General features: G+C 33.2%; 1 protein-coding gene across 1 annotated transcript in view; it reads left to right on the top strand.

The window, feature by feature from the left end:
* LOC139496439 (uncharacterized) overlaps positions 1–24,432 on the top strand; it is a 233,627-nt gene that overhangs the window by 144,450 nt on the left and 64,745 nt on the right. The window lies entirely within an intron of this gene.

Below are 24,432 nucleotides of genomic sequence, written 5' to 3' on the forward strand. Positions count from 1 at the left end.
GGTGTTGTTATTTTTGTGCAATAGTTGACCGATGAACTTAAGACTTAAAATTGAACTTGATTGCTCTTTGATATATGTTGTGTCTTTTTAAGTTTGTTTTGTAAACAGAATATGTAAGCTAAAGCGACATCAAGTATCCAATAACAATTTTAGGAAGAGTCTGAGAGAGATTTAATCATGATGCATTTGTCTTTTTTTAAATACATATAAAAAATAACAGATCAAAAATAATCTGGGCTAGAAAATTTCTTTTGAATTTAGATGGATCATAACAGACAGTAACAGACAGTATGACTGTCTGAGTGAACAAAATTTCATGGGTACAGAGTTATTTTTTTTTACAAACAGAAAAAGTGATAGAAATATATGGCTATGTTGAGAATCCTCTTTAGAAAGATGTTTGATTTTGCTTGCAAACTGCAAAGCCCAATACTAAGACATGTATAAATGATGTAAGTAAAGGTTCTTTTGAATAAAAGTGAGAATGGAAATAGGGAATGTGTCAAAGCGACAACAACCCGACCATAGAACAAACAACAGCAGAAGGTCACCAATAAGTCTTCAATGCAGCGAGAAATTCCCGCACCCGGAGGCTTCCTTCAGCTGACCCCTACACAAATATATATACTAGTTCAGTGATAAACTCCAAATTATACACAAGAAACTAAAATATAAAATAATAAAAGACTAACAAAGGCCAGAGGCTCCTGACAGGCGCAAAAATACGGCTGAGTAAAACATGTTTATGAGATCTCAACCCTCCCCCTATACCTCTAGCTAATGTAGAAAAGTAAACGCATAACAATACGCACATTAAAATTTAGTTCAAGAGAGGTCCGAGTCTGATGTCAAAAGAAAATTAAAAAAAATACAATAATACATAAATAACAACAGACTACTAGCAGTTAACTGATTATAAATAGTCTTACATTTCTTACATTTCTTACATTTCAACAGATAAGACAACAGATTCTTACGAATAATTTTCTGAAAAATTGCAGAGAGTCTTATTTCAAATATCCCAAAATTTACTAAAAATCCCATAAAAGAGTACTGTGATTCTATACGGATTAAAAATGTCAATAACGCTGAAAATTTTTGTTCCCAGATAATGAATGATAAGAAACCAACATTGTTATACCACTGTCCAAGGTTAGAGGAGGCTTGCGATCCCGCTAACAGTTTAACCCCGCCACATTATTTATGTGTTTGCCTATCCCAAGTCAGGAGCCTGTAATTCAGTGGTTGTCGTTTGTTTATGTGTTACATATTTGTTTTTCGTTCATTTTTTTATATAAATAAGGCCGTTAGTTTTCTCGTTGAAATTGTTTTACATTGTCATATCGGGGCCTTTTATAGCTGACTATGCGGTATGGGTTTTGATCATTGTTGAATGCCTTACGGTTACCTATACAAGTTGTTAATGTCTGTGTCATTTTGGTCGTACCACATCTTTTTTATATTGTGTATAAGAGTCTTACTGATGTCTTGTTATCGTTTATTATAATGGAAATTTATCCTTTAGGAAGTTCACTTGTCATGACCCTCATTTTTCTTTTTATAAATCTTTTGACATGTATAATTGTAGGTTAACAGTAAAGTCTTATAAAATCTTTGTTATTTTTTTTTAATACTTTTTGAGAAGCTTAAACTTGATAAAGCTATGAAAAATCAACAGAGAATGTTTTCCCGCCAAATTTCAAGGGCTGATATCTCGAAAACAAGCACATTGACCTATAAAAGTAAAAGTTAGCCAGAAATCCTTACAGACAAGCATTATAAAGCCAATGGACAAACATCAATTCGTCATTTTATAAAACGTACCTGTGTAAGGTACTATGGATTAGACCTTCAAACATCAACATAAAGTACAATTTTACCGGTTAATTTGTTGAACGATTGATACGATGCTTTTTGTCCGCAATTTGCTTTTTGTCCGCTTTTGCTTTTTGTCCGATAATATTGCTTTTTGTCCGACACTTTTGCTTTTTGTCCGTTGCTTTTTGTCCGTTTTGCTTTTTGTCCGATAATTTTGCATTTTGTCCTGTACTTTTGCTTTTTGTCCGATAATTTTGCTTTTTGTCCGACACTTTTGCTTTTTGTCCGTTGCTTTTTGTCCGTTTTGCTTTTTGTCCGACACTTTTGATTTGTGTCCGTTGATTTTGGTCCGTTTTGCGTTTTATCCGCTGATTTTGCTTTATGTCCGATACAAAAATGTGTATATTTTTGCAGGTTTTATTTTGAACTTCGAAAAATCATCATTAGGGTATCTTATTTAAAGAAATATGCCTGATTTATACTTCGCCTACCAACCAAGATGGCCAACATGACTGAAATAGAACATACGGGGTAAAATTAAAGTTTTGTCTATTATTCTGAAAACCATTAAAAAGAGAGAAAATCTGACAGCAGGATGTTGAGCTCTACCAATTGTCAAAACTGTCAGATGACGTCCAAAATTGGTTTCCATTCTTTAACTATAGTTCGCCCCAAACCAAATTATGTTATGGAACTTAAACGCAATGCTTATAACCACACATCCCAGATCAAGTTTGAATTTTGATGGCGTCACTTTTACTGCTCTAGAGTTTGGAAATGGAAAAACTGCTGAACTTTTTATATCCGTTCTTTAACTGCAGTTTGCCTTAAAAAATGGCATGGAACTTATATGCAATGAGTATACCACAAAACACAGGTCAAGTATGAATTTTGATGACCTCACTTTTCTTCTTATGCCCTATATAAATGGGGAAAATACTGACTTTATCGTTTGTGTTTCTTAACTTAATATAAAAAAGAAGTATGGTATGATTGCCAATGAGACAACTCTCCACATGAGACTGAATGACACAAGAATTAACAACAATAGGTCACCGTACGGCCTACAACAATAAGCAAAGCCCATACCGCATAGTCAGCTATAAAAGGCCTCGAAATGACAATGTAAAACAGTTCAAACAAGAAAACTAACGGCCTCAAGCAAATCTTATGAAACTTATACACACTACTTATTACAACAGAAGTTAGATCACGAACAAATGTAGGTAGTGTCACTTTTGTCGTTATCAAGTTATGTCCCTTTCTAAAGTAATATGCGAGCGGGGGCATTATCTGTGTCCCATGGACTCATTTCCCATTTTAATATACATGTAGGATTAATTGCCCTAAAATGACAAATTGTTTTGCCTACTATCTTGAAAATATAATAGATACAGAAAAACTTAATGGTGATCAGCAAGGTCAGTTCTACAAATGAGACAACATGATCGAAATCGTTAATCGAGTCCTTAATACAGATAATGTCCATTGATGATGATTTTGACTATTTTTTTTACTATTTTTTTTTTGGGGGGGGGGAGAGGGAGGGCTTATTTTACCTTATATGCTGGATTGTAAATAACAAGAAAGCTAAAGGTCTAATTTTAAATAATTGTAACAAAATTCAACTGATAAATATTAATATTTTTACAAATGTAGATTTTATTTGTTTGATTTTTAATGTTTTTAAATTGGCATTTTGAGGGGACATAGTGCATTTTCTGAAAGAATATACATGAACTTTTGCTATCTTAAATTTTAGCAGGAAAAAACGCACGGTGACCCTATTGTATCTATTGATATTCTCAAAGCATTTTCTTAAAGCTATCTTCTCGCATTTTGTTTTCAATTCTATAATTCAGATTAGCTTCTGATCACATAATGCTGTTTTTCTCCGTATAATCCATACAAATACCGCGCTGAAGTACGTCCACTATTCATTTTCCATTATTCAAAATTCAATAATGAATAATGAAATAGTTCATTATTCACTATTCAACGTTAAGTGTTAAATAATGAAAAATGAAATAGTTTAAATTTCAGTATTCAAATTGAAAAGTGAATAATGAAATAGAACTATATTTTTTGACTGTGACACTATATATATCCCGTATTTCATAATTCGTCATTTTCGTAAGATCTAACTAATTTAAACAATTTTGTAAGAAATGAATCAAAACACTATGTGAAATAATGCCGGATCTTTTTAATTTATTTATTTTGTTTCGAAGGATAAACTAGTGGGTTTTCCTAACTATTTTTAACAGAAATTCCTTGGTTTAATGTATGGACGACCTGAATACCAAAATACATGTACATATAAAAATTAAAATACTAAACATTGTCTTTTTTATTTTCACAAGATCTTTGCTTAATCTTAATCCTCTGATTATAGATATATCATGTCGATTGTGCCGCAATGACCATTAGAGGGGTTACGGAGATTTAAATGCCAAAATACGCGTGAAATTAAGAAATAGCCAATTTTGAATAATGAAATGAATAATGGAATGGACTGCTGCGACCCTTCAGCCCCTTATGACTCATTCGAAAGCTTAACGTATTGCTACCTTATATGTCATTCAAAAGCGTACCAACAGAGATACAAGAGGTATATAGCCTATAGCTATACAAAGAGGAATAAAATGGTATATAAATATTGACCATTAGAGGGGTTACGGAGGACGTAAATGCCAAAATATGCGTATTTTTTTTTGTTGTAAAATACTTCGTGTAGAAAAAAAGCGTTTGTAAACAGTTATTTACATTAATTTCCGAACCTATGGCCAGTCTAGCTATGAAAATACGGAGAGTCAAACAGTAAATAGGCCATACAACATGTAAAAACAATCTTTATGTTCTTATTAGTAGTGTATGTGGGGGAGTATGAGCCTTAAACCTCGGACACGGGACTCGAGCTGCGCGCATGCGCTGACGCTATATTTGGGCCTTAGCGTGGACGCCGTAGTTGACTCTGAAATCTAAGGGTATGACTCACAGGCCGACGCCATATTTGGGCCTTCGCGCGGACGCGAGCGCTATAGTTGGACCTGAGCGCGGACGCGAACACTATATTTGGGCCTTCACGCGGACATCGGGACACCAACTCCATATTTGGACCTGAAATCGGGACGCGAGACGTTATAGTTAGACCTGCGCGCGTACACTAACGCTATATTTGGGCCTCAGCACGGATGCGCAAATATTCAATATCAATAAAAGTGTCATGTGACGTGAAAAGTGTCCCGGATGAGGTGTCTGATAACACACGCGGTGTCGGATAACACAAGCGCGTATGCAATGGACGTGTTGAGAATTGGAGATCGTGATTCATATTTAAAGATGTCACAGAGAAAACCTGAGAGAATGTGATTGCTTTAAACAAATGTCTATAGAAGTGATATATGTTAACTGTGAAAGTGAAATTGATTATTTACCCCCATTTACCTTATGGGGCCAAAACGCTTTCGGAAAAAATACTATATCAAACTTGCTTGGATGCATTATTTTTTAGTTATACTACAACGCAGATCTATAAACATACTGATATGCCTGGACTTGGAATAAGACACCAGGGTTTTGGTATCCACCCTTTTTCTGTTGTATCTAATATACATTTTTTTCTAAAAAATATCTTACCGAAAACACAATCCTACTTTTGGGTACAGGTTACACGTGCCAGCCCTTCTCAAATTTCATATGAATTAAAAATCGCCGAACAATTTAAATGAAGAATCGTGCATAATCATTTGGGGACCTTACTTTAACCAAACTTCACAGAAACTATAAATTCAGGATCTTTTGTAATTATAGATGAAGCCAATAATGATTGGCCCGACTATTTACCTTACAGGAAATTCATAGGCAGAACAAAAAAAAGAGAATCATTTTTGCCCCCCCCCCCCCCCCCCCACCCAATACCCAAGTTCCTTTAGAATATTAGAATAAAAAAAATCTGAATCAAATGTATAGTTTTTTTGGGTTTTTTTTAAAGAATGAGTTTTTTTTTTTCATACTCCAAGGTTAGACAATATATTTTAAAACAACCCGTGCTTCATTCAAAACCTTCAAAACACGATGTTACATCTTCATCATTATATATTAGGCCGGACAAATAGCGAAAAACCGTAAAAATGCTATATGTCCGGCTTGCCGGATGAATAGACATTTTTGACTATTTGTCCGGCTAGCCGGACGAATAGCCACTGCCTTCATTCAACTGTAGGCACAAACAGAAAACAGATTTCAGCGTTTTGGTTGCAAAAAGTTTTGCACAAAAATATGAAATTTTCTGGTTATTTAATCATGATAATTATAATATACATGATGAAAAGTTCGAAGAATTATGAATAATTTACCATAACATCTGAATGGTGAATTAAATAACGCAGTACAATTGGAAAATCAAATATTAAAAAAATATATTTACAATATGTACTGCCCAGCATAAATCCGCGTATCCCTTTAATTAAGCAGTACATCCTGTTTTGTATTTTTAAAACTATTCCGTTATGATCGATATATACTTAATTGATAGTACATATTGACGATCCTTCATTAAAAAAATCAGGCAAGTGCACGTAAACACTGATATTACTATATAATAACACTATCCTTTTAGCTAGAAAGACATCAACCATCAATCTTTTGATTCTTAAACCTTCACCCTAGCCACACAAACACATACACACATAGTCGATGCCGAATGCAAAAGTTCTGTTCTGTTCATACTAACGTAACAAAATTCAAGAAATTCGTATTTCTTTATATCCCGCTCTACTGTAAAGTCCCTACCTGCTTAGGAATTTGAATAATTGTAGTCATTACACGTAGATCTGAGAGTACTCAAAACTACTGGAAGCTAGTTGATAGATTGATTTTCAAACATCCAGACTGAGTGTAAAATATTTGTGCAAGTTTAGAACAAAAAAACCAAACAAATTGATTATTTACAATAAACACAACAGAGAGCTTAGTCCTGTAATAGGTGTTATACAGGACGAAGGTCTGGAAATTTGAAAATGCCATGCATTGGAAACTGAGGGATTATTGGATAGGAGCAGAAACTTTGCCTTTCAGTAGACCAACTACGAACTCCACACAGAGTGTCATTCTCTCTACAACTAGGCATAAGATTAAATTTCCCCATTCTGACCAGACGTGACTACGTATTTATACATCCTGCACAGCCAAACGGACGACCAACATTGGCAAGTCGGGTGAAGACAAAGTGGAAAGCTAGTTGAAAACTAACAACAACTAATTAAAAATGCATGTGTCTAAGTTGAGGTTCATTCAAGTTTTTGTTGATAGAATTGAAATGATCTGAACCAAAGTTGTAGTTTCTATATAAGGTACACACATAAAAAAAACCCATTCAATTCTATCCAATATTCTATTCACTAAGGACGAGAGACTAGTGTACACATGACATTCGATAATTAGAGTTGTGACAACTTCACTGGAGTTCATCTACATATATAACGTTGTTTATTATTTTTTTTAAGAAAAAAATAAATATTTGTGAAAAAATTATGTGTAGGCACGTGCCTAAAGTGCATAACGGCAATCTATCAACTTGAATACTGAAACAAAAACTAATTCACTACTCATTATTCATCACTTAACGTATAGTGATTAATGAAATAAAATATTTCATTATTCATTATTGAATTTTGAGTAATGGAAAATGAATAATGGACGTACTTCAGCGCTGTCATACAAATTGTGTCATTTTGTCACAACCTGTAGCTTGCGAAAAATGCTCGGTGACCTATCATATTTATTAAATTTTTGAACATTTATTTACACAGTTCATATATACATTTTTGTACTACGTTTTGGCACATTCTAGAGTTTTTAATCTAAACTTCCATACCACCTTAAAGAAGATTTTCATCTATCTTAAGTTTTGTCATATATTATAGAAAATTATTATAGATTAAGATACACTTTAAATCACAAAAATGATCAGCAAGTCAAGATCTACTAACAAGTCAAATGTTGTCGACAAAGTTAAGTAGACTGTGAATCTTTATAGAAGTAATTGCACTTAAATGAGGATTTTTTTTTATCCTCTTTTGTGTTTTGAGCAAAACTAAACAAGAAAGAAGGAATCGAAACAGCACATGATCAGCAATACAAGATCAACAAAACAGATTTTGTCATGAATTATATTCTTGTGTATACTGTTGGAGAGTGTCCTTTGTTGAATATGCACATAAACCCCGATTTTTGGAACATATGTGAAGGACAAGGGTCATTTGAACGGACGTAATTCGAGTTCGAGAACGTTTTCTAACTCAAGTATGACTTTTTCTTGCTTTTACTTTCGACATGTAAAGTTTAGCTTATGTCATGAATGTCACGCCCTTATTGTAAAAACACTTCAATAAACAGCAGACTATATGCCAGGTCTGCCTAACAACTAATGACAAACAATTTGGGGCGTAATTTAAGGAGGCTTTTCCAAGGATGCAATTGCTTGTAGACTGTATAATTACCCTCTACAGTATACCAAATAATCCACAAGTCCCCAAAAGGGACCTTTTAATAATAGGCCATGTCAAGGGAGATATAAAGGAACAAACGCCCAGCAGGATCGATGCATTTGTCTTAAACATCTCCGATATTGATTCCGCGTGGCTTTCAAATTGACATGAGTATCCATTGGTGTGCATGTAAAACCTTTGGGGCTACATGTATATCAGTTTCATGGAAATTAACAAAGAGCATGGCAACCTTTCCTTGGTGATGTTTTAATGGCTGTCCGGCATATTAAAAAAAATTCTGTTAACCAACAAAATAAAATATCTTATTTGTACCAAAAGCCGCCAGCGATGGTCACACAGACAATTTGCTACCTTCGTGGACCAAAGTCAGACTTTTCTCGGGATCCTATTAAACATCTAGTGGTGTCACTACATGTACCATGTGCTGTAGAGATTTCGTTGCACAACATGACAGAAACATTCTTTGTTAAGAATCAATGTTGAATATAGATTTTGTTTTTGAAAAAGCAAGTGTTGGACTCACTCTTGTATTGGCACTTATTTCATGTTAGCTGTCATTTTTTAGATGTGCTTATCTGAGACCAGGAGTGCATTCCAGCGGCTTTTTTCGTTTACTTTTATACAGACCAGTGTTTTTTGTATTTGTTTCACCACTCTTAACTGCATGTAACATCTTGAACACTCAGAACAGCGAAACAAGATTTAGATTTCAGAAATAAATATAATTTAGCCATCAACGAATAACTTTTCAAGAGATGTTTTCGTTAAAGTATAAATCCATTATTTTTGTGCAATTCTAAGTCTTAACGACAAAAAAAAAGATAAACAGCACATTACGTAAAGCATTAAGTATTACTTATAGTATTTTACAACCTTCATTGGTGGAAGTTCATATATATTTCTGCTGTAATTTTTGGATAAAAGTTATTGTCCTGAATAAACATCTTTATGCGTTTGTGCGTTTTTCCGCATGCGTTTCAATTTTATGATGAAAATTTCTTCTATTAACCAAGACAAAACTTTAAATTCGGCCGTTATAAATGTTTTCGCCAGAAATCCATGCTTAAACTAAATGAACTAGCCAAGGAATTTGTTTTTGTCCCGGCTGATATATCTACTATTAATATCATTATTGTTTGACGTAAATTTTACATTAAGGTTCTGCAAAAGGAAATCACGAATTCACCAACATTCCAACTAACTTCATTTTCAGAAAACAACATCTGTAACAAACACAAACTTTTAGCTACATCTTTACAAGCAGAACCAAATACAATGAAAGTCCCAACTATGTACTGGCTTCCGAAGCTACACAAAACACATTACAAGTATATATTTATTTCATCTTCAAGCCATTGTTGCATTACTAAATTGTCTATTCTACTTACAGGTACACTTGGTACAATCAAAAACCATGATAATAAAATGTTCAAATAAGGCCTTTGAAAATAGTGGAATTAATTACTTTTAGAGTGTCAAAAACTCGTTGGAAGTACTCGATTAATTGCATGCATATATTGGTAATTTTGAATCTGTTCAAAGTTATGATTTTTCTACCCTATATACCACTTTGCCTCATATTCTTATTAAGAAAAAATAATCACATCCCTAATTAATTGGGCATTTAAAAAGTCAGAATGCCAATACATATGTCCAAACTCTTTTCGGTCTTTTTTTAGTAGCAACAAATTAAACAAATGAACTATGTCAATTGGACATGCTTTGATACTATATTTGCGCTTGAATTTTTACTTGATAACAATTTTGTTCGCTTTGGAGATTCCGTATATCGTCAAGTTATTGGAATTCCAATGGGGACTAACTGTGCACCACTTATTGCGGACCTGTTTTTGTATTGTTATGAGTTACAAACTATGACTTAAACCAGCAAAGATCCATCGAAACAACATTTGAAACAAAAATTTAACAATACTTTTAAATTTTTGGATGATATATTGGCTCTCAATAATGACTTCCGTATGACTTGTATACTAAAGAAATTTATCCTGTTGAACTTACTTTAAATGTAGCAATGTAACAATGACCACTGTCCTTTCCTTTCCTCGATCTTTATATCTGTATCATTAACGGGTAGCTTAATACAAACATTTATGATAAAAGAGATGATTTTTCATTTCCTATTGTTAATTATCCATTTTTAGATGGTGACGTTCCCTTGTCACCATCTTATGGTGTTTATATATCTCAACTTGTACGATTCGCTCGTGTATGTAACAACGTATTAGATTTTAGCGAGAGAAATTTATGTATTACTGAAAAATTATTACACCAGGGTTTTCGATATCACAAACTAGTCAAAACATTTACTTAATTTATCATCGGTACAAGGAAATAATTCGTAACTATAACTCAACATGCAGATATCTTATACGTTCAGGTATTTCACATCCAATCTTTTATGGTAATATTCTTTACAAAGCACAAAAATGTCAGTATTCACCTCAAAAGCTAACAAAACCTTTAAACAGCCTTATGAAGAAGGGATATAGTTACGATACTGTTGTCAGGTCATTAAAGATTGCATATTTTGGCTTTAATATTGATTCACTTATAGGGTCTTTGCAATTTTGCGTCTCTCCAAAGTCAGAAGCCCCTGGCCTTTGTTAGTCTAGTATCCTTTTTAATTTTAGTTTCTTTGTATAATTCAGAGTTTAGTATGACGTCCATTATCACTGAACTAGTATGCATGTTTGTTTAGGGAGATGAAGGACGCCTCGGGTGCGGAAGTTTCTCGCTACATTGAAGACCCATTGGTGGCCTTCGGCTGTTGTCTGCTCTATGGTCGGGTTGTTGTCGCTTTGACTCATTCCCCATTTCCATTTTCAATTTTATTTATTATCTAATAGCAACAAATTTAATCATTATATTATTATCAAACATCACATAAAAATTGTGTATTTACAATAAGTAGTTTTTAAGTAAACAAGTGAGTCAAGTGGTTTAAACGAGTTAGTTAAGTGGTTTAAACGAGTTAGTTAAGTCGTTAAAACAAGTAAGCTGTGTTGTTAGTTAAGTCGTTATAACAAATAAGCTTACTCGTTATAACGACTTTAAAATAAAATTTCAATCAAACTTAAACTAAAAAATGTTAATTTACCTTAAAATTAAAATATCAGGGGCAGCAACTCCAAAACGCGTTGTCTAATGTAACTGAAAAATCTCGGGCTATAGATTATGACTTGATGAATATTTTTATCCCAGAACTAAATGCTTTAGTTTCAGAGATATAAGCTGAAATATACATTTTACCACAATGTTCTATTTTTAAACTGGGCGGGGTCATCGGATACCTTTTTGAAACTACATACCCTAAGGATGATTGTGGCCATATTTGCTTTAATTTTGCCATTAGTTTCAGATTTTCTGAAAGTTATCGACGACGACGGATGCCAAGTGATGAAAAAAACTCACTTAACCCTCTGGTCCAGGTGAGCTAAAAAGGCAAAACGGACAAAAAGCAAAAGTGTCGGACAAACAGCAAAATTATCGGACAAAAAGCAAAACGGACAAAAAGCAACGGACAAAAAGCAAAAGTGTCGGACAAAAAGCGAAATTATCGGACAAAAAGCGAAACGGACAAAAAGCAACGGACAAAAAGCAAAAGTGTCGGACAAAAAGCAAAATTATCGGACAAAAAGCAAAAGCGGACAAAAAGCAAATTGCGGACAAAAAGCACCGTATCAAACGATTATATGAGTGACTGATTAGGCAAAACTGACAACTGAACATTAGTTTTAACTCAACAGAAATTCTAAAACTGTCCACATACTATTTACAGTTAATAACTGATGAAATGATATAGACGACTTGATACAGTTAAGTGAAATATGCTCCAGTATTGATCATAAGATACATTGAACTTTGTACTGAGAAATATAAGTTGTAAGTAAGGCATGTAAAGTTTGTTGTAAGTAAGGCATGTCAAGTTTAAAGCTATAAATCTTGAACAACATAATGTCCCTACCGGTCTTTCATATATATTACGAAGGGTGCCACATGTAGAGTAGGATCTGCTTACCCTTCTAGAGCACCTAAAATCACCCCTTGTTTTTGGTGGGGTTCGAGTTGTTCATTCTTTAGTTTTCTATGTTGTGTCATGTGTACTATTGTTTGTCTGATTGTCTTTTTAATTTTTAGCCATGGCGTTGTCAGTTTATTTTCGATTTATGAGTTTGACTGTCCCTCTGGTATCTTTCGTCCCTCTTTTACATCTGAGGAATTTATTTTAATTTTTGTATTTGTTACAAGAATTTAATATTTTAAGAATATATATGACATACACACAATGTAATAGATATAATTTACCCAATATTATTACTACAAATACATAAAAGTTAAAAATAGAAGTCATTTGTTATAAACAGAAAAAAAGTTAAAACTATTAAACAACTAACAAAATTGACCACTAGACACCTATCAACAATACTTTATTATTTCAATAGTCTATTTATAACTGAACCCTTTATAGTCCGGCGGCTACAAGCATATTTCAGACAAATTGTGCACATCCTGCTACAAGCATGAAATTTGGCATAGACCTTCCTCAACTATTACTCTTTTATTTCAGATAGGGAGGCATTTGAAAAAAATGTCTCACTTCCGGTAAAATCCAAAATGTCGGACATCATACTTAAATCAGTCCTATATCGAAGGCTAGTATGTGAAAAGGTGTTATTATCATGCTACTAACATAATATTTGGTACCAACCTTTGTTATATACTACTTTTGAATATATGATGTAGATAAGATGTCTTCAAAACCCTACTTCCGGTAAAATCTAATATGGCGGATATAGTACTAGAATAAGCTTATTTTTAGGGAGGGTAATTGAAATGTGTTTTAATGTATTAGTACTATCATTACATTGGACAGGAACCTTTCTTTTGTGCTTCTAATGGATACAATGTATAAGACATATCTCTTTAAAAACCTTACTTCCGGTAATATCCAGAATGGCGGACATAGAAATATCAATTTTCTATTTTAATATTATTTTTTTTTCAAAATGTAAAGAAAATGTTTTTTGTTTGTTCTTTTTTTTTGCTTGTCATTAAAATATTGGCTTCTAGTTATCCTCAAAACAACTAATTTTATTCTGTTGTAATTTTTTAAATCACACTTCCGGTAAGAAATAAAAACAATATGTAAATTTCAAAAATGAGTCCTCAATCAATATCTTGGATTTTAAGTTTTAGATAGATTGGTTAAAACAAAATAAAATTACAGAGGTATTAAAACATTTTTCAAACTACTACTATTTGGCTTAAAATACATGTTTATTCCACCACATGCAAGCAAAGCAGTGAACGGGAGACCCGATTTTCCACATTAACAACGACCGCACCATTCTATGTATCTGTATCTGTATCTCTATCTGTATCTCTATGAATACGTTGTCGATACCAATTCTTGCTTTAATATAACGGTTTGAGAGAGCGCCGCCGATTTATTGACGAGGCATAAGAGTGGATTTGACGCTTTCTTCGCTTGATGCGCGCACTACAGTGTCGTCTAGCTGATTCGACGCGATCGCTGTCTTTACAAAGAATGAGATTGAGTGTTGTGGTGTTTTGCTTTGATAGTGGAATGTCAAAACACTTAGAGTGATTCTTTTCTTGCTTTTCCACAATAATTGTTGCGTGGTATTCTTCGAACTTCTTGGCAGTTATGTTTCTTTTAGGACGTGCTTTATTGAGACTTTTTCCGGTTCAATAGCGGGAATCAGCCCCTAAACCACTTTGTACATAAATATCAACTTTTAGCTTATTCGTATTGCAATTGTCTGGAGGTCTTGTAGCTCCAGTTAGGCAAGCATATTGGAGACATATCCGTCCTCTCTTAACTTGTAATCTATGGTGATAAATCTTGCCGCTTGACGTTGAATCATTTCTAGCTTATTTATGTTTGTTACCGTGTAGGGGTCCCATACTATGGCTCCATATTCCATCGTTGATCAACGAGCGAGATGTAAGCTGTTTTTTTGCAATCTTGTGGGCAGTATTTCATGTTTCTTCTTTGAAAGCCTAGTGTTGAATTTGCTTTCTTTGCCACGTTTAATATGTGGATGGTCCATTTGAGGTCTTCCGAAATTTATAGGCTTAGGTACGGGTTATGCTTGACTTGTTGTAGTATGTGTCCATTTAAACTGTAGATTTTATGGCTTTTGTTTCTGATGCTTAGTATGTAGCATTATTAGCATTGAACCGCATTCCCCAGTACATCTACAATGTACAAGCTTCTGACAAAATAATGAGGCCTTAGAAAGAGTTATTTAAAAGTTATCCTCTTTGTCCCTTCGCCATCCATTAGCGCCTGAACTGGGTAGCATAAGAGTCAGTTCCAAGCTCATTCCCCTAAACACCTGCCTTTATTATATTGCACGTGTTACATGCTGGAAAAAACTAGACCAAGTAGGGAGAATACCCTCAATTAGTCTTCCCTTTTGCGCAAATAGTTATTTTCTTGATTCGATAACCGTGTTTACCCCTTCTGATAAGTTTGTGTGAGATTACAATTAAACCTCGGTGATTTAGGCTGATCAATCATCATTCATTATGCCAAAGTCACATCTTCAACTGCCATCAATGTCTCCCACGCAGTCTTGTTTTCCTTTTCAAGCAATCAGAGAACCATATATCAACTGGTAAAGACCTGGATCACAGTAAGTGTGTGTAATCACTCATTGCCAGGTGCATTTGAAAGGTCATCAATATATATTTATCCAAAGCTTTTTGCCCTTCCCAAACACAATCCATAGTTCGTCTACCCCTGTCACGGAATAGCGATACAGTAACGACTATTCGAATCATGACTCGTGCAAGTTCGTGTTTCATTGCATCAGACACATGCACCATGATTCTATTGACGTCTCATAATGTCAATATTGTGATAAACTTGAAATTCATCTCGAGGTAAGTAAGATAGAATAGCATGAGCATTTGTTTGCGAAACAGTAACGACTATTCGAATCATGACTCGTGCAAGTTCGTGTTTCATTGCATCAGAAACATGCACCATGATTCTATTGTCGTCTCATAATGTCAATATTTTGATAAACTTGAAATTCATCTCGCGGTAAGTAAGATAGAATATCATGAGCATTTGTTATAAGAAGCAAGAGCTACATTTAGGGGAAAGGGAACACAGACGAATCCAGAGTCAAAACAAGATTACGACAATAAGAAAGAACTTTTAAGTTTTCATTCGCAACAGCTTGCTCAATATATTTTGAGGAAAAGGTAGTTGTGGCAACAATTGCTCAGGATGTTCTATGTTATCCACCACATGGTGATGTTTCAAGCTTAGCATCATGTTCACATGAAGAGGCTGACACTTGAATCAAGATGCATGTGTCTGATGCAGTGAAACACAGACATAACTGAGTCATAACTCGAACAGTCGATACTTATGTTGCTCTCATTGCTGTTTCACATAGGGGCAGACAAACTTTGGCTTGCATTTGGAAGTGGGAAAAGCTTCAGATATATATCTATCCATGACCTTTCAAATACACTAGGCATTGAGAGATTACACGTTTGCTGGAAAAGGAACTGCGTTGGTGATATGGATGGTGTTTAAAGATGCGACTCTAACATTTAGAATGATGATTGATCAGCTAACATCACTAGACATGGATTTGACAATGTTATTGATAGAACGATACGTGGTTTTGTTGTAAGATCGAACAAACTTATCAGATTGGGTTAACGAAGCAAGAAAAATGTGTTTTTGGAAGAGGAAATACTTATTGAGGCTATTCCCACGAGTCGGTCTAGTCTTTTTCAGCAAGTAAAACGTGCAATATACCATGACGGGTGCGAATGAGTAACAAGCTTGGTATTGGTTCCTATGCTAACTAGTCCATGAATGGCGAAGGGGGAAATATGATCCATGGGAACCCTTTTGGACAACTCTTTGTGAGGCCTCTTCATCTTATCAGGAGCTTGTATATTATAGATATACGAGACAATACCACGAACTCTGTAAATTTGGAAAATAAAATTTCCGATTGTGAATAAACATGTATTTCCGGCCATAAATAAGTCATTCTAAAGATGTTTAAGAACTTTAGTGATTTTAATTTGTCAAAACTCTACATCGAAGATATACACTCATCTTTGTAATTTACGCCATATTGTTGGTTTCTTTTACTGGAATGTTTATTTTGTATTTAAACATATAAAGCAGAATAGAATTAGTGGTTTTGAGGATGACTTGAAGCCAAAAGTTAAATGACCAGCTAAAAAAACCCATTTTATTTATATTTTGAAAAAAGTTAAATATCAAAATGAAAAATTGTCATTATTTTTATGTCCGCCATATTGGATATCACCGGAAGTGAGGGTTTTAAAGACATATGTCTTATACATTGTATCCATGAGAAGCACCAAAGAAAGGTTCCTGCACAATATAATGATAGTAGCAATACTTTAAAACACATTTCAATTTCACTCCCTAAAAATAAGCTTATTTTAGTACTATATCCGCCATGTTGGATTTTACCGGAAGTAGGGTTTTTGAAGACATTTTATCTATATCATATATTCAAAAGTAGTACAAAACAAAGGTTTGTACTAAATATTATGATAGTAGCATGATAATAACACCTTTTCACATACTAGCCTTCGATATTGGGCTAATTTAAGTATGATGTCCACCATTTTGAATTTTACCGGAAGTGAGACATTTTTTTCAAATGAAATGAAAGAGAAATAGTTGAGGAAGGTCTATGCCAAATGTCATGCTTGTAGCAGGATGTGCACAATTTTTCACAAAGCCGCCGTACTATTATAACAGTGTGCCTAAAACTAATCGTCCGGTACCTTAGAAATGATCGAAGTTTATAAATCATTAAATCGTGAATCATTAAGCTGATCTTTTTTTTTTTTTGGTTCGTTTGCTATTTTTGCCATTTGCATGTTTTAAGTATTTGTCAAAGAAAAATCACTTAAGTCTAAAAAGAGTGGCTTTAGTAGTTTTTTTCACAATTGACATTTTTAAACAAGTAACGTATTTAAATCAGCTTGTGGATTGGTGATATCAGGTAAACGATATTTAACAGCTTTTAATGAGCAGACATTTTGACGCTGTAACTTTAGACCACGATATTCAACAGCTTTTAATGAGCAGACATTTTGACGCTGTAACTTAAGACCATGTTATTCAACAGCTTTTAAGCAGCCGACATTGTGACGCTGTTTAAACTTCAGACCACGATATTCAACAGCTTCTAATGAGCAGACATTTTGACGCTGTAACTTCAGACTACGATATTCCTGTACATCATTTTAGGCACTATTTTTGTCCGTGTATTGACAATATGCGTTATTCTATATGTAAATGGTGATAGATACGGAGACATACTATAAGTGATGCTTTGGAAATAGTTAGTATTCGAAGATTCGGTAAGTTCATGTATGTCAAAGCAGTTTTTTTCTTGTTTAAATTGTTTTACATTGTCTTTCGGGGCCTTGTAGCCGACTATGCGGTTTGGGCTTTGCTCATTGTTGAATGCCGTACGGTGACCTATAGTTGTTAATGTCTGTGTCATTTTGGTCTTTTGTGGCCTCGAGACGTACCTAATAACTTACTCCAAAACTTACACCAACAATTATAACAAACCTTAATGTTTAAACTTAATAAAAACCAAAGTTTCTCTTTACATAACAAGTCCTAGGAATCAGATAAATACGAAGACATCGTACATAGACTTATCATTAATTTATGGCAATTCTATAGAGGGAGAACATAGATTTAGAAAGTTTGGTGCAGGTAAGACTTGTCATCAATATATGGTAATTCTATAGAGGGAGAACAGAGATTTAGAAAGTTTGGTTCAGGTAAGACTTGTCATCAATTTATGGTAATTCTATAGAGGGAAAAACAGAGATTTAGAAAGTTTGGTTCAGGTAAGACTTGTCATCAATTTATGGTAATTCTATAGAGGGAAAAACAGAGATTTAGAAAGATTGGTTCAGGTAAGACTTGTCATCAACATATGGTAATTCTATAGAGGGGAAAAGAGATTCAGTTAGGACTATAAAATGAAAATCCTTGCTAGGAAAACAAATATTAGTATAGTTTAGTTAGATTGGACTCTATTGAAACTCCCTCCTAGAAGAGCAAAGACTGTTATGATTTAGTTCAGTAAGAACCGTATTGAAACTCCCTGCTAGCAGAACAAAGATTAAAAAAGTTTAGTTCAGGAAGACCTTATTGAATATTCTTGCTAGGCGTACAAAGATATAAAATATTTGGTTCAGTGATCCAATATTGTAACACCATGGAAGGAGAACAACGAATGTTTGGTTCAGGAATACAAACATACCGTTTTAAATTGTCTTATTATGCGGAATCAACTCCGTTGTTAACTTGATCCGTATTCTAGCTAATTGTTGCCACAACATATCTGAGACATCATGTGCATGTTCGTATTTAAGTATTTGTGATCAATTTTTTACTTTATTGAGGAATGTTAATAAATTCATCATAGATACCAGGACTAAATTTTATATATACGCCAGACGCGCGTTTCGTCTACAAAAGATTCATCAGTGATGCTCGAATCCAAAAACGTTTTAAAAAAGCCAAATAAAGTACGAAGTTGAGGAGCATTGAGATCCAAAATTCCTAAAAGTGTTGCCAAATACAGCTAAGGTAATATATGCCTGAGGTAGAATTTGAGTTCGTCTACACGAATAATACATTTTATGATACAGTGTATGTAAAGTGCGGATCCTAAAATATCATTTTTACTGTATATGCCATAAATTTCTGATGTAGAATGATAAATAAACAGACGATTTTTTTGATTTTTTTTTAAGAAAATGAAGAAAATAAGTTAAAATGTATATGTTTAGAAATAAATAATACTAGTAAGACAATGTAAGAGATGCAAAAGGGGTTTCATCGCGCCTAAAGCCATCCAGCTGTGAAATATATATTGAAATAGGTAAATATTAAGGACATTTCACGAACAGATCGTGCAGGTGATTTAAAACTAGCAGGTAAGATGTTGTTGCAGAAAAATATTAAAGTTGTATAACGTAGAATAGGTTTTGTCATTCAGTTTCTTCATATTGAACTAAATTCCACTATGATGCTTTCTTTATGCGAGCCAAGTTTGCTGTCGAATAATGATACTATACTTTCATTTTCACTGTAGAGCGATTCATTAGTATTGTATATGCGGTGCATTTTCACTATACGAATTTTAATTTGTTTTTATCTATTAAAGCCTTAATTTAGCCGACTTGCTCAAACAATAGATAAAGTAAGAGAAGATTTGATCAAGTTTAACTTGCGGAGGAAAGTTTGATTTAACACTCTAATAAATTCAATAGAAATAACATTTATTTCAAATGTATTCCATGTAATTTCTTATAAACTGTAGGGATCTTTATCCTTGGTTTTATTTATCAATTTCCATGACTCTTCATCACTAATTACGTACACCTTGATATAGATTAAACCGTTTGTTTTCCCGTTTGAAAGACTTTACACTGGGGCCGTTTATAACTTGCTGTTCGGTGTGAACCAAGACTCCATGTTGAAGACCGTATTTTGACCTATAATGGTTCTACTTTTTTAAATTGTGACCCGGATAGAGAGTTGTCTCATTGTCACATATGACATCTTCTCTATGGCTCACACCGAAACGGAACGGGATAAAAAAAAAACACTACTTTTCTAATATATTTATAATGAGCTTCATATGAGTGTTGTAAAATCGTACAAATTTGACTAACCGGTTAGTCGGATAGTCGTTCGACCGAGTTACCGGTTAACCGGTAGTTTTAGTTCATGTTTGAGAGCCTTACCTATAGTACACTGCACATGTCCGTTTTCATAATACGATGAATTAAAAAATATATATAGAATGGAAATGAAGAATATGTCAAGGAGACAACAACCCAACCAAAGAGCAGATAACAGCCACTCATGAGTCTTCAATGACGTTTGTCCTTAACACATTATACATGTGTACATGTTATAAGTATTGTCTGTGAGGAATACTGGCTAAGTTTGACTTTTAATAATCCAATACCACCGTATATGCTATGGCGTTTGTAATATCTTCATATTGAAAAAATAAAAACAACCTTCTTGATCTCGTCGAATTAAAATAATTCTTTTTCTTTCTCTTGATGTCTCAGAAAATAAAGCGGGGTGTTTCAATTTGAAATTATTAAGCCAGTTGCATCAAGTATACATTAATTACATTCACCTTGATTTTAGTACATTTTTTTAGTTGACATTTCGTTTAGAGTATGCACATTAAGATGTAGGTCTAGGCAATATTAGATCAACAATTAAATAATGAAGTAAATCCTAAAAAAAATGCAGTTAAACTCCGCCATATCAATCTTTTGCTGCAAGAAAAATATAAAATAGAGGTCTTTTAAATTTTTGTTAAAATCAAGGAAAAACTTAATTTTAAGAATATAATATGACATTTTGAGAAGCGTTTCTGTTACATGTTTGAATAGCTGTTTATTTGATGAAGAGTGAATGGGGAGTTTGTATTTCAATTTGAAAATATCATAAATACTAAAGTCATCAAATAGGTTTTTTCATTTGTTGCAAGTCCATTAACACATAAATCTACATTAAAAATTCCTCGCATCTTCGAAAATTCTACATCAGACATGATTGCACTAATAGTGATAATTCATCGCATTTATAGTTAAAAAAAATCGCTTCCAATAATCGATATGCTATATTATGGTGCTTTTATACCACTTATTTGAACTTTAATGCTATGTTTGTACATTAAAAAGACATTTCACAATGAAAATATGTTGAAACTTAATTTCAAATCAATTATTTTGGTATTTTCAAAACGTAAACAAATACAGTTTTCCCATGATTCTTTATTTTACAATAGACATACTCGCATATGATAGTGAAAATGAAATAGCTATTTAAAGGTTGAGGATGAACACGTATGCGGCCACTTTCAATTTCGACAAAAACCATCTGAAAAGTGACGTTTTTTTTGGCATATTTGATAGATTTTTCATATTTAAGCTTGACTCAGAACGTTTTTAATGACTAAATCAGTACAAATGTTTCACATAAACTAATCGAATCAATTGAAATAGACACTTAAGTATTTTAAAAGTGTCCAAAAACTTTCGTTAGATGAACCTGAAAAATTAGGCCAAAATCGGCCCTTACCGGACCTACTCCTTTTACAAGTGTTTACTTTTACTTTAAGTACAGCCTCTTTGGAATAATAATATTTTTCGCACCAAAGGGAGATAATTTGGAGCTTTTTCAATAATGTAAACATTTAAAAAGTCATCTAGGGCCAAAGTGAGTTGATTAGTTCGGTTGATTTTGTACCATATTATACAGTTACAACTAATAGTGTAATAAATAACATTTTTGACAAAATATAAATGTAAAAAATATTTGATGAAATTTGTGAACCTTCGAATCTCCTAAAGCAGGTTATTAACTGGAATAAGAATGTTTTCCTTCAAATAGGAATACACTTTAAAGCATATTAAAAGATAGTGAAACAAAACAAATAAATAGATAAATAAACAAAGCTTATGACGACACAATGACAGCTAGCACAAATAACATTATTGTAATTAAACGACTCATTAATTGTATCGTTAATTAAAATATAAAATTGGTTTGAAAGAATTTGTTTTAGTTATAATTAAAAGAAAATTTTTATGAGGTAATCAAAGAGAAAACAATAACTCATTAGTCAGAAATAGAGAGTGACAGAATAGATATATCAGCAACAAATCTACATAAGATAATTAAGATATGTGTAATACTTATTAACAACATTCTTTTGTTTCACCAATGCATCATAACGACGTTAAAAATAATAAAACATTGACAAAAGTAAGATTGTCACACTCGAATCGCCATCGTTCCGTAAATCAAAACAATGGCGCTGATTGGCTTCTCTTGTCTGTTTCAGCGAATCACTGGTACCATGTATGACCTTTCCTAAACTTGACCTCAGAGAATGGGTTTTACATGGAAGGTATTAGAGACTCGTGTATTTGACTATTGTACATGTGTACTAAATTTAAAGTCGATTGGACTATAACTTCATCAAAAATTACCTTGACCAAAAACTTTAACCTGAAGCGGGACAGACGGACGAACGAACGGACGGACGCACGAACGCACAGACCAGAAAACATAATGCCCCTCTACTATCGTAGGTGGGGCATAAAAATGAAATAGTAGCATAATTCAACATAATCACCTCTGTAGATTTTACAGCCTGTTTTTGAATAAAAAGGAACACATGAGATGATATTCAAGAATGCAAATCATACTCATATGTTGAATTTAGAATGATTTTGTACAAAAAAAAGATTAAACAGAAACTGTAGAAAAGATAAGAAATAAATATGTGTGTTAATATGTCTTTTGATTGAGTTAAATCATTTCAATTGATATTTTATAGTGTGTCGTTATGATGTTACCCTTTTGTTTCGTGTAATTTAAGGTGAGACTTGATATATTTTAAAACGTTCAAACCTACTGCATTTCTTTGCAACTGTCCTAAGTTAGGAACCTGGTGTTCAATAGTTGTCATGTGTTGGTGTCGTTCAAAAGTTTTTTCTCGTTTCTCGTTTTTTTATAGATTATACCAGTTTTTTCCTTCTAAATGGTATTACACTAGTAATTTTTGGAGCCCTTTATAGCTTGCTGTTCGGTGTGAGCCAAAACTTAACGTTAAGGACCTACTGTGACCTATAATGGATTACTTTTACAAATTGTGACTTGGATTGAGGGTTGTCTCACATCGTCTTAAATCTATCTACTGGATGTACAAATAAGGAAACACAAAATTTAATTCCACCTTTTCCACGATGATACAAACAAGATTTGAATCATAATTGATAATACAGATTTGAATCATAATTGATAATACAAGATTTGAATAATTATTAATTATACAACATCGAAATTATAATTGATAACACAGTTTGGAATTTTAATTGATAATACAGAATTTGATAATATTTGATAATGCAAGATTTCAAAAAAAATTAATAACACAGATTTGAATTGTAATTGATGATACATATTTTGGAAATATAGTTGATATACGAGATTTGAATCATTCTTTGTAATACAGGATTTTAATAATAGTTGATAATACAATATTTAATTTATAATCGATAATACAACATATGGATTGTAATTGATAATACTAAATTTTGCAATATGAAAATTGCTAATACCAGATTGAAATTTTAATTGACAAAAGGAAATTTGAATTATTGGATAGGCGGAAATATGAAACCACCCGGAAAACATAACATGAAAGGGGACAATCAATCAAAAATGTCCGGTCTAAAGTGGTAGAGGGCGGCAGTAAAAATCAGAAAATGACATATCTCCTGTCTATATTTAAAAACAATTATAATTCAAATCATAAAACAATTAAATCATAATTGATAATGAAAGTTTGTGGACATAAAAATGATTGATTCGACAATCACACTTTGCATTTTAACAACAAACAACCGTCAATCAAATAATGATGAGTAATCAATACAAATAAAATATTTGTTGTTTTAAGTTTTAAGTTTTATAGAAAGTGAATTTTAATGCAATAAGTATGTCATAATTTTTTTTCATCTGCTAAAAATTACCGTCAAATCAACAGTTGATCGGGCGTAACTAAGGCGGAACCAACCATTTTAAATTAATTGGATCAACAAATGTTCGATTACTACCATATACTCGAAAATAAAACAACACCTACCTCGAATTCGACGTTTTAATGTAATTATACCCGAATTTGAATCGTAGAGGTAACGTTATAACCTCCAGTTTGTTAGAAAATCATTCATGAAGTTTCGCGGAATTTTTTGTATGTCAAACTTATACATTCAGGCTTTCACGTATTATGTATGTCTGTAATGCATTATAATCTGAGTGACAGTATCGTAGTTGAAGAGTTGTCACCGTCAAAATTGATTTGACGGCCGCAAATTTCCGTTTTATTGTCTCCGCTACGCGTCGCCAGTTAAACATCATCTGCGACCGTCAAATCGATAATTGACGGTGGCAACTCGTCAATTACGGTAC

This window comes from Mytilus edulis, chromosome 11, assembly GCF_963676685.1.
Source record: "Mytilus edulis chromosome 11, xbMytEdul2.2, whole genome shotgun sequence".
In the NCBI taxonomy this organism is placed as follows: Eukaryota; Metazoa; Mollusca; class Bivalvia; order Mytilida; family Mytilidae; genus Mytilus; species Mytilus edulis.